General features: G+C 46.5%; 1 protein-coding gene across 1 annotated transcript in view; it reads left to right on the top strand.

Moving 5' to 3' along the window:
* Positions 1-12,589, top strand: part of B3GNT2 (UDP-GlcNAc:betaGal beta-1,3-N-acetylglucosaminyltransferase 2) — a 160,439-nt gene that overhangs the window by 30,902 nt on the left and 116,948 nt on the right. Inside the window, exon 3 of the transcript XR_009544125.1 lies at positions 620-710. The gene's annotated coding sequence lies outside the window, so the exon portion shown is untranslated. The remainder of the gene's footprint in view (positions 1-619; positions 711-12,589) is intronic.

Raw genomic sequence — 12,589 nt, 5'->3', positions numbered from 1 at the left:
AGGGAGGAGTATGAATACTTATTTACGCTTCCACTTTCAGTGAGTATAAAGGATTTAACTCTTTATACTCACTGAAAATGGAGTGAGTGGAATGGAGCAGCGTCTTAAAGATTCTATCATCCTAAGCCATGTCCATTTTGGGGTTTGTATCCACGGTGATGAAACATGGAGCAGCTTTGACCACTCAAGTTTCTTTCCTAGACTTTTGTTGAGAAGAAACTGCTAAAGCTCAATTAAAAACAAGTAGGCATTGGATGAAACTCCAAAAACAGAAGGATTAGTGTTGTGAGAACATGTAGCACACTGTCCTCTCCTAGTGGGAATGTTGAGGCCATACATGTGAGCGAGTATGAGGGCACAGATACGTGATATGGGTTTGAAGATTTGTAAGCTTGGTCCTTCTAAAGGGTTCATGTGCCTGCATCTGATCTCTCTGCTCCAGTGGTTGTGAGTAGAGGGTGGTGGCCACATCACCACCTCAGGTTTAGAGACGAGTAATGAAGCTCTCAGAGCATTCATAGGCATTTGGTTCACAAATTGCTTGTGTCCATGTAACTTGACCATGTGTTCTTAAGTAATAGATTTCTCCTCTGAGGAAGATTTAATTTTTTTCTTTTAGGGAGTCTCCTTCACTGAGATTTCAAGTCTACAGAGAAAGAAGAGATGTAGCAGGTTTTGAAACATGTTTGGAGGACCACCGAGGGCCTTTGGTGAGCCTCTTCTTGACATGTGCCATTATTCGAACATCAGTCCTTGGTGCTGACAATGTCTGGTGGGTGAGATGCTCTCTGGCTCTTCTTTATTTGACAGAAGCTCTCATGCAGTTGTCACCTGAGCCCACAGCACTGGTCATCGACCTCATGGGATGACCCTTTTCAGCAAAGGGATACTAGATGTTACAGCTTTCCACATGCTTGGGCTCAGTGTTGGTACTGACTGATCCCGTGCAAGGGCTTTTGGTGCCCATGAGCTGGATTCTCACCTGAGCTTCCATCTCTTGGATGTAAGCATCACAGCCTAATTCATTCTTGGAGAACTGTTCAATAACTGAGGCCTCAGTGGAAACTGCTTTTTGGACCTTTTTTCATGGTTACTCCCAAGTCATGTTGTTTTTGAGTTTGAGGGTTTTTGAGTTTGAGGGTCAAAAAGGCTAAATGAGCATTGCCAGAGTTTGGACTTTTCATAAACCCAACCACACCTTAAGAGGAAAAGGATGAAAGAGACCAGAATGGCTCATTTCCATCCCTGACCCTGCTTTCCTTTCTTGAGTTGGTTGAGAGAGAATGGAAAAGAAGGGCAGGAAGTTTGAGTCTCACTTGAAGTTGAATCCAGAATTAAAGGCACCCAAAGGGTGACCACCTACTACTTTTCTACTCCTGATTGGTATGGTCTGGAAGTCTGATGTTTTGGGTTATCTTGTTTCCCTTAGATGCAGGAAGGAAGAAAGCATTTATGAAGGTAAAGGATGGCTTATTTTCACTTCCAGGAAAGCTGAAATGAAAGAAGCCTTTACTTGGGCCAAAAGTTAACTTTTCTGTGATTTGCCTTAAGAAAAATGTCAGATGAAGTAAAAATTCTTGTTTAGAACAGGAAAGTAAATACTTCATGTGCTGGGCTGTCTAGATTATAGGATAAATTCATTTTTCCTTTATGTTAATTCTATATTAGTTTTATTTTTTAAATGCTAGGGTCATCTGCCAAGTAATTTTGAAACTGAGCTTTACCTAATTAGGGTTAACAATCTGAAAAATTAAAATATTTATCATGATTTATTTAAGTCTCAATACACTTGAAAGTTTTTTTGCCCTTAGTATCTTTTTTTTTTTATAAATGTATTTATTTATTTATTTTTGGCTGCGTTGGGTCTTCATTGCTGTGCGTGGGCTTTCTCTGGTTGCGGCGAGTGGGGGCTACTCTTCACTGCGCTGCACGGGCTTCTCATTGTGGTGGCTTCTCTTGTTGTGGAGCACAAGCTCTAGGCGCGCGGGCTTCAGTAGTTGTAGCTCGCAGGCTCCGTAGTTGTGGCTCGCAGGATCTAGAGCGCAGGCTCAGTAGTTGTGGTGCACGAGCTTAGTTGCTCCATGGCATGTGGGATCTTCCCGGACCAGGGCTCGAACCCGTGTCCACTGCATTGGCAGGTGGATTCTTAACCACTGCGCCACCAGGGAAGCCCGCCCTTAATATCTTGAAAGGTAGAGGCCAAGAATGAGGCACTTTTGTCTTTAAGGAGGCCCTGAAATCTTGTTTGTTCACATCACATATGAAATTCCATATTTATTAATTGTAAGATTCAGTACTTTTTATATACCACTAAAAAGCCCAATATGATTTGTATCAATTGTACAATATGCCTCAATTGTGGGGGTGTTAAAAAATGAAATATTACATCTTAGAATAATTGAAGTACTGCATTAGTGTGTGTATATGTGTGTGTGTGTGTGTGTATGCCCTTAAATTGAAAGATGAAGCCTCATTTAGGTTTATTTGAAAGATGGAGCCCTGTTTGGGTTTATTTCCTGCTTCTCTCACTTTAATCTGTGTTTAGGAATTTTCACCCAAGCAACCATAGTAGTGGCTTCTGAGCTTTGGCAGTTGTTTTCTTCCTGTCTGTTGTGCATTGTGAAAGGGAATGTATTGATTGTGCTGAAGCAGCAGAAGTAGAGTTTTTAATTTGATTGTAATCCAAGGGCTTATTTCGAAGTCAGGGGCCAGGCGGTTGAACAATGGTGCTTGCAGCTTCCCGACAGCTGCCCTGTATCAGGGAAATGCTCTTTCATCCTACGCAAGCAGTAAGCCGGCCACATGAAGAACTTGCATCCTCAGTGTCAGCATGGGCTCACTCATTGCTCTGGAATCCTACCATCCTGTATACAGCCCATCGCTAGCCTGTCTTCAACTAACACTCTCTTCTAGCTCATCATCCAAGCCCTTCCCCAAATTGGCTTTCCTAACCATTCTATTGAAAGGCCATCAGTAACTCTGATCTTGGTACCAACTTCAACCACCTCTTCTTTTAAAATAATTATATCAAAATAAAAAGATATTATCCTACCCTTGGTTGGGGTTCTTCCAGAAACAGATCGTAAAGAGGAGGATTCTAGGTCAAGTTAGTGTTTTGGGAAATGCAGGTGCATGGTCCATGGTGAAGTGGTGTTGGGAAGGCAGACAGCCAATAGGAGTGTGTGTTAAGCCAATGGGCACCATGGAACTGGAGCTCAGCCCCTGGGGCATCTCTGAAGAACAGTCCAGAAAACTTGCGTCAGAAGGACCCCTCCTCCATCCCTGGCGGGGGGTAGAGGGGCTGGGCTATTTTTTGTAACAGTTCTATTGAGACATTCAAGTGTGCTACGATTTTGAGTAGATTAGGGCTGTGCTGTAACTATCATTACAGTCCATGACAGAAACAATTTAGTTTTCAGTCATAACTGTTCTATTACTTAGCCCTTTACAGAAATTATTTATTTTTGGCTATGTCTTTTACTTTTTAAAAAAATTTCCAAAGCAATATCTTGTTCTCTGAATGCTTCTCTTTCCATAGCCGCCTGTTCTTTATGGATGCAATGACTTCCTATAAGAAAATAAATTAGACTTTTATTTTGATAATCCACAGATTTTCTAAGGGCTTGGTTATGAAGAGAATATTAAGTGATTATTTGCCATTTTTGTGAACGAAGGATTGAACTGACTTTATAAGTTCCTGAGAAAGATTTCTTTTTCAAGGCTATTCACCCAAAAGGCCACTTCCCTGCATTTGGAGTGAGGGTTTGTATGTGTGTGTGTCTTGGTTTAGGCCGATGTCCTTTCAGGGGCTGAGCAGGTGGGGAACAGGTAGATTTGACCCCAAAAGCTGGAGCTGCCTTTCCCTTTTTTGCTCTGGGCTTGTTTGGGGTGTTCTGCTTAGCTTCTCCCAACCCACATACTGCATCTCTCTGCTCAGTTTAGGGAAACTAAACTACCATGTAAGCATGTAAGCATCTGAGCTCATGCTCACCCAACTTGTGTATATATGTGTGTGCACGTGCGTGCGTGTGTGTGTGTGTGTGTGTTTGGTGGGGGGCAGTACTGGTCCAGATGGTGTGCAGCCAGGCCCTCAGTCAAATCACCCCCATTGCTTCCTCGAACCTGGGAGCTTCTGTGGGGCTCCCATGGGAAGGCCGGCCGCGTATCCCCTGCAGCATTTTCTCATTCATGTTCTGGACTGTGCTTTCCTTCTTGTTTGTCCATTAATACAATTCCGTGTGTTTTCCATCTTTCTGAGAGGAAATCTTTCTGTTGCTGGTACCATGTTCGTTGCCAGCGCTGCCTTGGGTTTCTTCATTTTTGTCTCCCTTATTGTCATTTCAAGGTGATTTTAGTAGTGGGAGGAGGCCAGCGCTTCTATTCTGAACTGGGGTCCCCAGGCTGTTCCTCCTAGCCCCTGACCTCTGCGGCATTTCACCCCACGCTCTCCTGCCCACCCTGTGCGACAGGCACTCCTCACCCATATGCGCCACCGCAAAATCCACTGCTCCTTCATCCTGTCAGCTCCCTTCATCCTGTCATCCTGTCAGCTCTCTGTCAGCTCCCTGGTTCTGAGCTGCCCACGCTGCTCCCACAGCCTCCTGCCGGGCCTCTCCCTTAGGGTCCTCCTGCTGCACCCAGTATTCCCACCACTGAACCCCACTCTTCAGTCTACCTCCAGTGAAGAAACCAGTGGGAAACCTTTCAAGTTCATTTCTTGCCCACCTCTCCTCCTCTGCCACCCTCCTGCCCTTCACTCAGTTCCTCCTCTGCAGGACCTGCCTACCTGGCTTCTCCCTGTAGGGACAGATCTGCCTTGAAGCCGAGCACACTCGGGGTCACACTTGTCCACTTTACAGACTTAGGGTCACAGTCAGACCCCTCAGATGTCCCCCCTGCCCCCACCCCCCATCCTGGGGAAATGGGTCTCTGAGGCCCCAGGTCTGGGGGAGGCCTTACGAAATGGGAGGGGTTCCATTTTATGGTTTCTACGGTAAATTTTCCCCTGACTTAAAAGGACTGTCCCTTGGCTCCTGGTCTCTTTGAATGCTTTTACCTCTGGGGCAGGTAGGGGTCGGGTGCAGACCTTCAGTTCCCCTCCAAGTGGCTCTGGGTTGCCCAGGAGCGTGGTGGATGTGTGAATGCCCCTCTGATCAAGGAAGAAGATTAGTATTCAAGGTCAGTTCCTTTGCTGTCGCGGCAGAGCACTTGCTACCTTGCCTTGTCCTTGTTGATATCTGCCCTGAGCTCCCCCTCAAAGCACCCTCAACCCTCCTCTGACTGCCTTGGCACGAGGCCTCTCCTTCCCTCCCTTGTTTGTCTTTATTATCCTGGTGGTGACAACGGGAACTGGCCTGAAAGGGCCTGGGCCAGAGCTCTCTCCCCCTGCCCTGTCCTCCACGCTGTCCCCTGTGCAGCAGCTACTGACGGGTGGGGTGGGAGTGAGGGCCGGCCCAGGGAAGGGGGCTCTGGGGCTTGTTCACAGACACCCAGTCCCGCCCAGGCAGCACCCCTTCAGCTGCCCAAAATTCCTGAGTGGCCAGGCCTTCCTCGCCTCGGTCTGGTCCTACCCAAGCTCTCCCTGGACAAAGGCCTGGCGCTCGCCTCCTTTGAATCAGTGGCCCTCTGGATTCTTCTCCTCTCGTTCAAGGGTTCAAGGCACTGGGCTCAGAATGCCTTTTCCCACTTGCCCCACCTCATTGCAAAATGGGATACAGTCATGACATGTATACCAATCATCGGATGATTTATTTCCAGTCTGTGGGTAGAGAAGAGGATGGAAACAGAATTTTGTTGGCACATCGCAAAGTTAGCCAAGGGACAGGCTTGGAGGGGCCTAGCAGGAAACCTCACTGTGCAGAGACCCAGGGTCAGGCAACATGTGCCACGGTCCAGAATGGCAACAAGGTTCAAGTCCCGTCTGTTCTGCCCGTCAGAACCTTGAGGCCCAGCACACCGGAGCGACAGTCAGTCAGGAGCCAGAATTGCAAATTGTGTGGCCTCTGGTCTGCTCTTATCCTCCTGGCTGGTGAGATGGGAGAACCCCAGAGAGGCACAAGGAGAAAAGAACCAAGAAAATGATCAGACCTGGGCAATCCCGAACCTCTTAAATAGCAGTAATCTCACATGTATTTTTCCTCTTGTGGGATGTAAGAAATGAGTATTGAGGGCCAAAGTTGTCGGGCTTAGAGTTGGTGGGAAATGCCTTTATTTATTTGATTTCAGAAAGCCTCCCAGAGTGAGTCACTGTGGAAGGAATGAAGAAGAGGGGAGGGGCTGTGATGCATGGTCAGAAAAGCTAGAGAAACTTCTCACTCATGGCGTCCTGCTGGATTGGAGAACAAGATGAACAGAAGATGCAGCACAACCCCATGGAGAGCCCGCTGGCCCATGAGGTGGGGGAGGGGCGTTTCATGGCCTGTCTTGCTGGTCACACTTCCAGAAATTGCGGAGGTGCTTATCGGAATGAGCTGGCACGATCCCTGCAACTGAGTACCTGCTCAACAAATAGGAGCTATTATAACAATTTAAAAAACTCGGCTGTGGCAGAGTTTTAATAATATGGCAAACAAAATGTTTTCTGCTTTACTCAAAGTCTGGGCACTTTTCATTGCTGGTAGACCAACCCTGTAAGTTATTCTTCTGAGATGGGATTGATTTGTTTGGGGAATCTTGCACTTAGAAAACTTGAAATTCAAAAATAATTTTTAAATTTTAATTTTGAATTAATTTTTTGTTTCCAGAAAAGTTGTAGAGCAGAGAGTATCCATATATGTCCACCCAACTTTCCCTAACGTTAACGTCTTACATAACCACATCACGATCAAAATGAATATCAACCAACCAACAACAGGAAATCAGTACTGCTCTAATTCTATTACCTACACTATAGACCTTACGGGGATTTTACTAGTTTTTTCCACTAATGTCCATTAGGCTCCTGTTCAAGGTCCCACATTACATGTAGTTATTTTTCCTTGGCCTTCTGCAATCTATTAGTTTCTAAACCTTTCCTTGCCTTTCCTGACTTTAATCTTTTTGAAGTGTACTCGTTATTTGTACAATGTCCTTCAACTTGGGCTTGTCTGATGTTTTCTCACGATTTGCAGACCTCTGGGCCTGTTGGAGGTTTTGTATTTTTGGCAAGAATACCACAGAGGTGGTGTTTTGTCCTCAGTGCATTCTCTTGGGGGCTCCTGGTGTCAATATGTCCCATTCCTGGCAATTTTAACCTTTGTTTAACCTGGTTTCTCCTCTGTAAGGTACTTTCTCTTTGTAGTTAAGAAATATCTTGGAGGGCATTTGTACATTTAAAACTAACAAATGACTGAGTTAATGCATCTAAAGCACTTAAGGCCTGGCGTGTAGTAAGTGCTCAAGGAATATAGCTGTTGTTTTTTTCGTCATCACTTTTATTGCTGCCTCCATCCCAGTTCTGTCCCTGGTTTTCCTCTGGTGTTGGCTACGTTTACTGTTCCCGTCATTATCCTCTGCATACCCTGCTGATCCAACCTGCACTGGTCACTTCCTCACATTGGGGTTGGCTTTCTCATTCAAAAGACATTCATTCCTGTCTGTGGCCTCAGGAAGGGCACAGAAGAGCTGGAGGCGTCTTGGCACATGGGGGGCAGGGCGGGGCAAGAGCCTATTGTTACTCCAGGGTGAGGGGGAAGCCTGCTAACAGGAGGAGTGCTCATGTCTCTGTGGGATGTGCTTACTTTAGAGGGGGCCTTGGCTGGGGAGGCCGGCTGGCCCATATCATTCACGGTGGAAGTCTGGACCAGAACCCAAGGACCCACGGTCACACTCCTTGTGGACCTGCAGGGACAGGATGAAGGAGAGCCCACCTGGCTGAGACCTTGAAGCAGGAATGAGCCAGAGGCAGACCTCCTTCTATAGAAGGTGGTGGAGTTTTCTCCAGCGAGGCGGTGGGTTGCTGCTCTGAGCCACCTTCAGGGGTCATTCTAAGGGGGAGGGTCGGGGTGGAGGGAGCCCTGACCCCTCCCTTCCTGCACAATGCCCAAGTGAAGCAACCCTGGCTCCAGCTAGATGAGAGCAGGGGCTCCTCAGCCAAGGTCAGGAGATGCCAGTGCTCTCAAGGAAGCCTGCTACAAACTGCTTTCCAGGAGGTTCCTTGTCCTTCTAGCACACACAGTTTTGTTTGCAGAATGGCTTTTCTTGGCAGCCTTCTCAGCCTCCCAGACTCTTCCCGTACTTTAGAGCACTCGGGCTCTATTTTGACACAGAGATGAAGTTTTGCATGTTTGAAAATAGCTGCCATGCAGAGGACTGTTGTAGCTACTGTTTTTGCCTGCAGCACACTTTTCTCTATCCTCCTTCTGGAAGCAGACTGAGCCCTGGGACTGGAGGGTTGGGCATGTGACCAATCAGGACCCGTGGGAGTCCTCCCAGCGCTGGGAGAGGGGTGCTCTTCTTCGGGGCTGATGGAATTGCCCGGCCAGCTCCCTGACTCTCTTCATGAAGCTTCCCATCGGCAGAGGAAACAAACAGGGGCGACTCGTGTGGAAGCAGGAAGCGGGGGTGGAGAGGGCGATGGTGACACATGGTAGCGTTTGAGCCCTGGGTCCACGTCCCCCGTCTGCCCTTCCCAGCTATGTGAGTCAATGCTTTCCTTTCCTCTCAAGCTCGCCGGGGTTGGGTTTCTTGGTCCTGGCTGATGCCAAGAAGCCTCGTTCCTTCCCTGAGTTCTAGGTTGAGCCCAGCTGTGGATGCCTCCAGATTCCTACACCAAGGCACCCAATTTCAGGTCGATTTCTCCCAGGAGGCAGCTGGGGATGGGAGTTGATGTACTTGTCTTAGGCCAAAGAATCTGGGTGGAAAGATCTAGAAAGTAGGCAGCAGGGAGTAGGAAGTAATCTCCTTTCTCCCAGCGTGTGTTCAGCGCCGGTCTGGAGATCCCCGGATGAGAGAGTTTACAGCTTCTCTTTCAGGGTCAAGTTTATAGGCTCAGTTTATAAGTGTTAGCTCTGGTTGACATGTGAAGAGCCAAAAAAAGAAAAGGAAGAGGCATGTGTACGCTCACGTGAGTGTGTGCGTGTGTAAAATCCAGTTCCTTGGGAGAAGAAGATGCTGGTGGGCTGGGAGAAGATTGGGGAGGGGGAGGTGCTTAGCTGCGTCTACAGCCAGTGTGTGGGGTGAGGGTACCCCCAAGGGGCCTCACAGTCAGGTGAGGGAGACCCTGGCAGCTGCAGTGGGGTAACGAGCAGCTGGTACCAGCTGTGAGGGGAAGGTGGGTGGGTGCTCATTAGAAGGTTCTGTGCTCCAAGCTGCACAGGGCTCTCCGGGGCCTGAGCGAGCTGGGGCTGGGCAGCATACAGCTGTGGAGGTTGGAACCATCCCCTGCTTTCATAATCGATGTGACCATTCCTGAAAGTGTGCTTGGTGTTGGCAGGCGTGGGGAGGCGAGACCTCTGGGCCTGTTGGAGGGTGTGACTGCGTTGCCGCTGGGTGCAAAGTGCTCTGGCTGCTGGGAGGGGAGTTCAGTGCGTCTGTGAGATGTGATCCATTGAGCCCAGTCCCGGTTTCCTCCTTCAGTTCACAGATGAGGCAGGCGAGGCTTAAGAAGTTATGTCAACTCAAGTTCACACAACCAGCAAGTCAGGACCCAGAACTTATACTTGGGGCGTCTGACTCCAAAGTGTAAGGGCTTTACCTCGCTGTGGGACTGTCTCCCTGGGCCTGCCAGAGGAGGACGTGCAAGGCCATCACTGTCCCAGGAAATGCCACTAGCGCTGTGGCATCTCTGCCCAGGTCCCCGGCCCTGAACTTGTATTTGCCCTTTGGCCTCTGACTCCACTGTCCAGAGATATTTTTCCCTCCATGGGCCACCTAACTCAGGTTTTGTCTTCCGAGAGTCTGACCCCAGCCCCACCCTGGTGCCCCACTGTGCAGAGCCTGGGGTTCTACTCACAGACCCACAGTGTTTGTTGATGAAGGTGTGTGGCCACCGAGAAGATGTGTTAGTCGGTGAAAAAAACTGAGGCTCACAGAGCATGTGACCTTTTCATTTCAAATAGGCAGTAAAAGGTAAGGCAGGTTAGTGATTGCCTAGGGCTTGGAGGTGATGGAGGAGGGAAATGGGGAGTGACTATTAAGGAGTATGTGGTTTCTTTAGATGAAAATGGTCTAAAATTCATTGTGGTGATGGTTGTACAACTCTGTGAATATAATGAAAACCATTGAATTGTACACTTCAAAAAGGTGAATTGTGTGGTATGTGAGTTATATCTCAATAAAGTTGCTACTAAAAAAAATAAATTTCACCAAATTTTAAGGGGGAAAAAGGGTAAGGCAGGGCCTCAATTCCAAGTCTTGCACAAAACAGACCAAATCAATTGACTCACATTGTTCCCCCAATACCAGTAACGGACACGTTGGGCTCTACGACGGTTACTGCCCACTAGACGTGTCCTTTTAATGTTTCCCCCCAGTTGTCCATATACTCCTTCCCAGTTCTGGAGACAGAGGCCTAAGGCCTCTTCCAATGTTGAAATTCTGTAATTGTGATTCCATGATGCTGTGAGACCCCTGCCTGGCCGTGAGCTGGTTGCTTGGAATCAGGGGTGCAGTCAGGGCAAAGGGCTGGTGGTCTCTGGGCTCAGTCACTTTGCTGCTTTCCCATCAGTCACCCTGTTAGACTAGGTGTGCACCCTGGATGAGGCCGGTTCTGTCTTGTCCGTCCCTGAGTCCCTGGTGCCTGCTGTCCTGTTCCTCCACTTTATTGGCTTCAGAGCACTGGTTTCTTTTTATTTTTTAATTAATTAATTAATTAAATATTTATTTTTGGCTGTGTTGGTTCTTCATTTCTGTGCGAGGGCTTTCTCCAGTTGCGGCGAGCGGGGGCCACTCTTCATCGCGGTGCGCGGGCCTCTCACTGTCACGGCCTCTCCTGTTGGAGAGCACAAGCTCCAGACGCGCAGGCTCAGTAGTTGTAGCTCACGGGCCTAGCCGTTCTGCGGCATATGGCATCTTCCCGGACCGGGGCACGAACCCGTGTCCCCTGCACTGGCAGGCGGATTCCTAACCACTGCACCACCAGGGAAGCCCAGAGCACTGGTTTCTTTGCACGTAGTCTGCCATCCACACCCACAGGGCAGAGGTGTGTCTGTCCTGTTCACCTCTGTACCTGCCCATGACAGGAGCTCAAGGGGTGGGTGTTGAATGAATGAATATGTGAAACATAGTAATATTTGTCCATAGAAGATGTATGTGAGTGAATAGATAAGTTTCCCAAGTGTTTTTCCTAAGATTTTTTTACTAACCAGATTGACTGATTTAATTTGAGTTTAATCTTTGTTCTCTTCCACTCAGTTTTCACATGAAAGTAGGTGAAAAGTCCTCTGAGGGCAGGTATCTGTTGTGTTTACCTCTGTATCTTGTCCATAATAGGAGCTTAATAGACAGTTGTTGAATGAATGAATAGATGAACAAGGTAATATTTGTTGAAGGAAGCAAAGGTAGTATAACAAGCAAAATGTCCCCAGAGAGGAAAGGGAGAAAGAGCAGGGGAGTGTTTGTTCCACACAGTTGCTGACTCTTTTTTTTATTTTTTTAATTGAAGCGTAATTGATTTACAATGTTGTGTTAGTTTCTGGTGTACAGCAAAATGATTCAGTTTTTTATATATATATATATATATATATATATATTCTTTTTCATATTCTTTTCCATGAGTTCCATTACACGATACTGAATATAGTTCCCTGTGCTGTTAGAAACCTTTTGTTTCTCTGTTTTATATATAGTAGTTTGTATCTGCTAATCCCAAACTCCTAATTTATCCCTCCCTCACCCTCTTTCCCCTTTGGTAACCATAAATTTGTTTTCTATGTCTGTGAGTCTGTTTCTGTTTTGTAAATAAGTTCATTTGTATCATATTTTAGATTCCACATTATAAGTGATATCAGGTGGTATTTGTTCTCTTTCCACACAGTTGCTAAGTCTATTTTTTATTTTATTTTATTTTGATGGGGGGGTGTCACCTGATTTTTTCCCCAGTTTTGTTGAAATATAATTGATGTACAGCACTGTATAAGTTTAAGGTGTACAGCATAATGATTTGATTTACATACATCATGAAATGATTACCACAATAAGTTTAGTCAACATCCATCACCTCATATGTATACAAAATAAAAGAAAAAGAAAAAACATATTTGTTCCTTGTGATGAAAACTCTTAGGATTTACTCTCAACAATTTTCATATGTAACATACAGCAATGTTAATTATAAAAATCATGTTGTACGTGACATCCCTAGTACTTATTTATCTTATACCTGGAAGTTTATGTCTTTTGACACCTTTATCCAATTCCATCTTCCCCCATCCTCTGCCTCTGGTAACTACAAATCTGATCTCTTTTTCTATGAGTTTATTTGTGTGTTTGTTTTTTGAAGTGTAATTGACGTACAGCACCATATTTGTTCCTGGTGCACAACATAGTGATTCACTATTTCTATACATTACATAAGTCTAGTTACCATCTTTCACCATATAAAGTTATTATATTATTATTGACTGTATTCCCCTCACCGTACATTTCATCCCCATGACTCATTTTTTTTGTA

The sequence above is a fragment of the Lagenorhynchus albirostris genome, chromosome 13, assembly GCF_949774975.1.
Source record: "Lagenorhynchus albirostris chromosome 13, mLagAlb1.1, whole genome shotgun sequence".
NCBI lineage: Eukaryota > Metazoa > Chordata > Mammalia > Artiodactyla > Delphinidae > Lagenorhynchus > Lagenorhynchus albirostris.
This window is presented reverse-complemented; position numbering and strand designations above follow the sequence as displayed.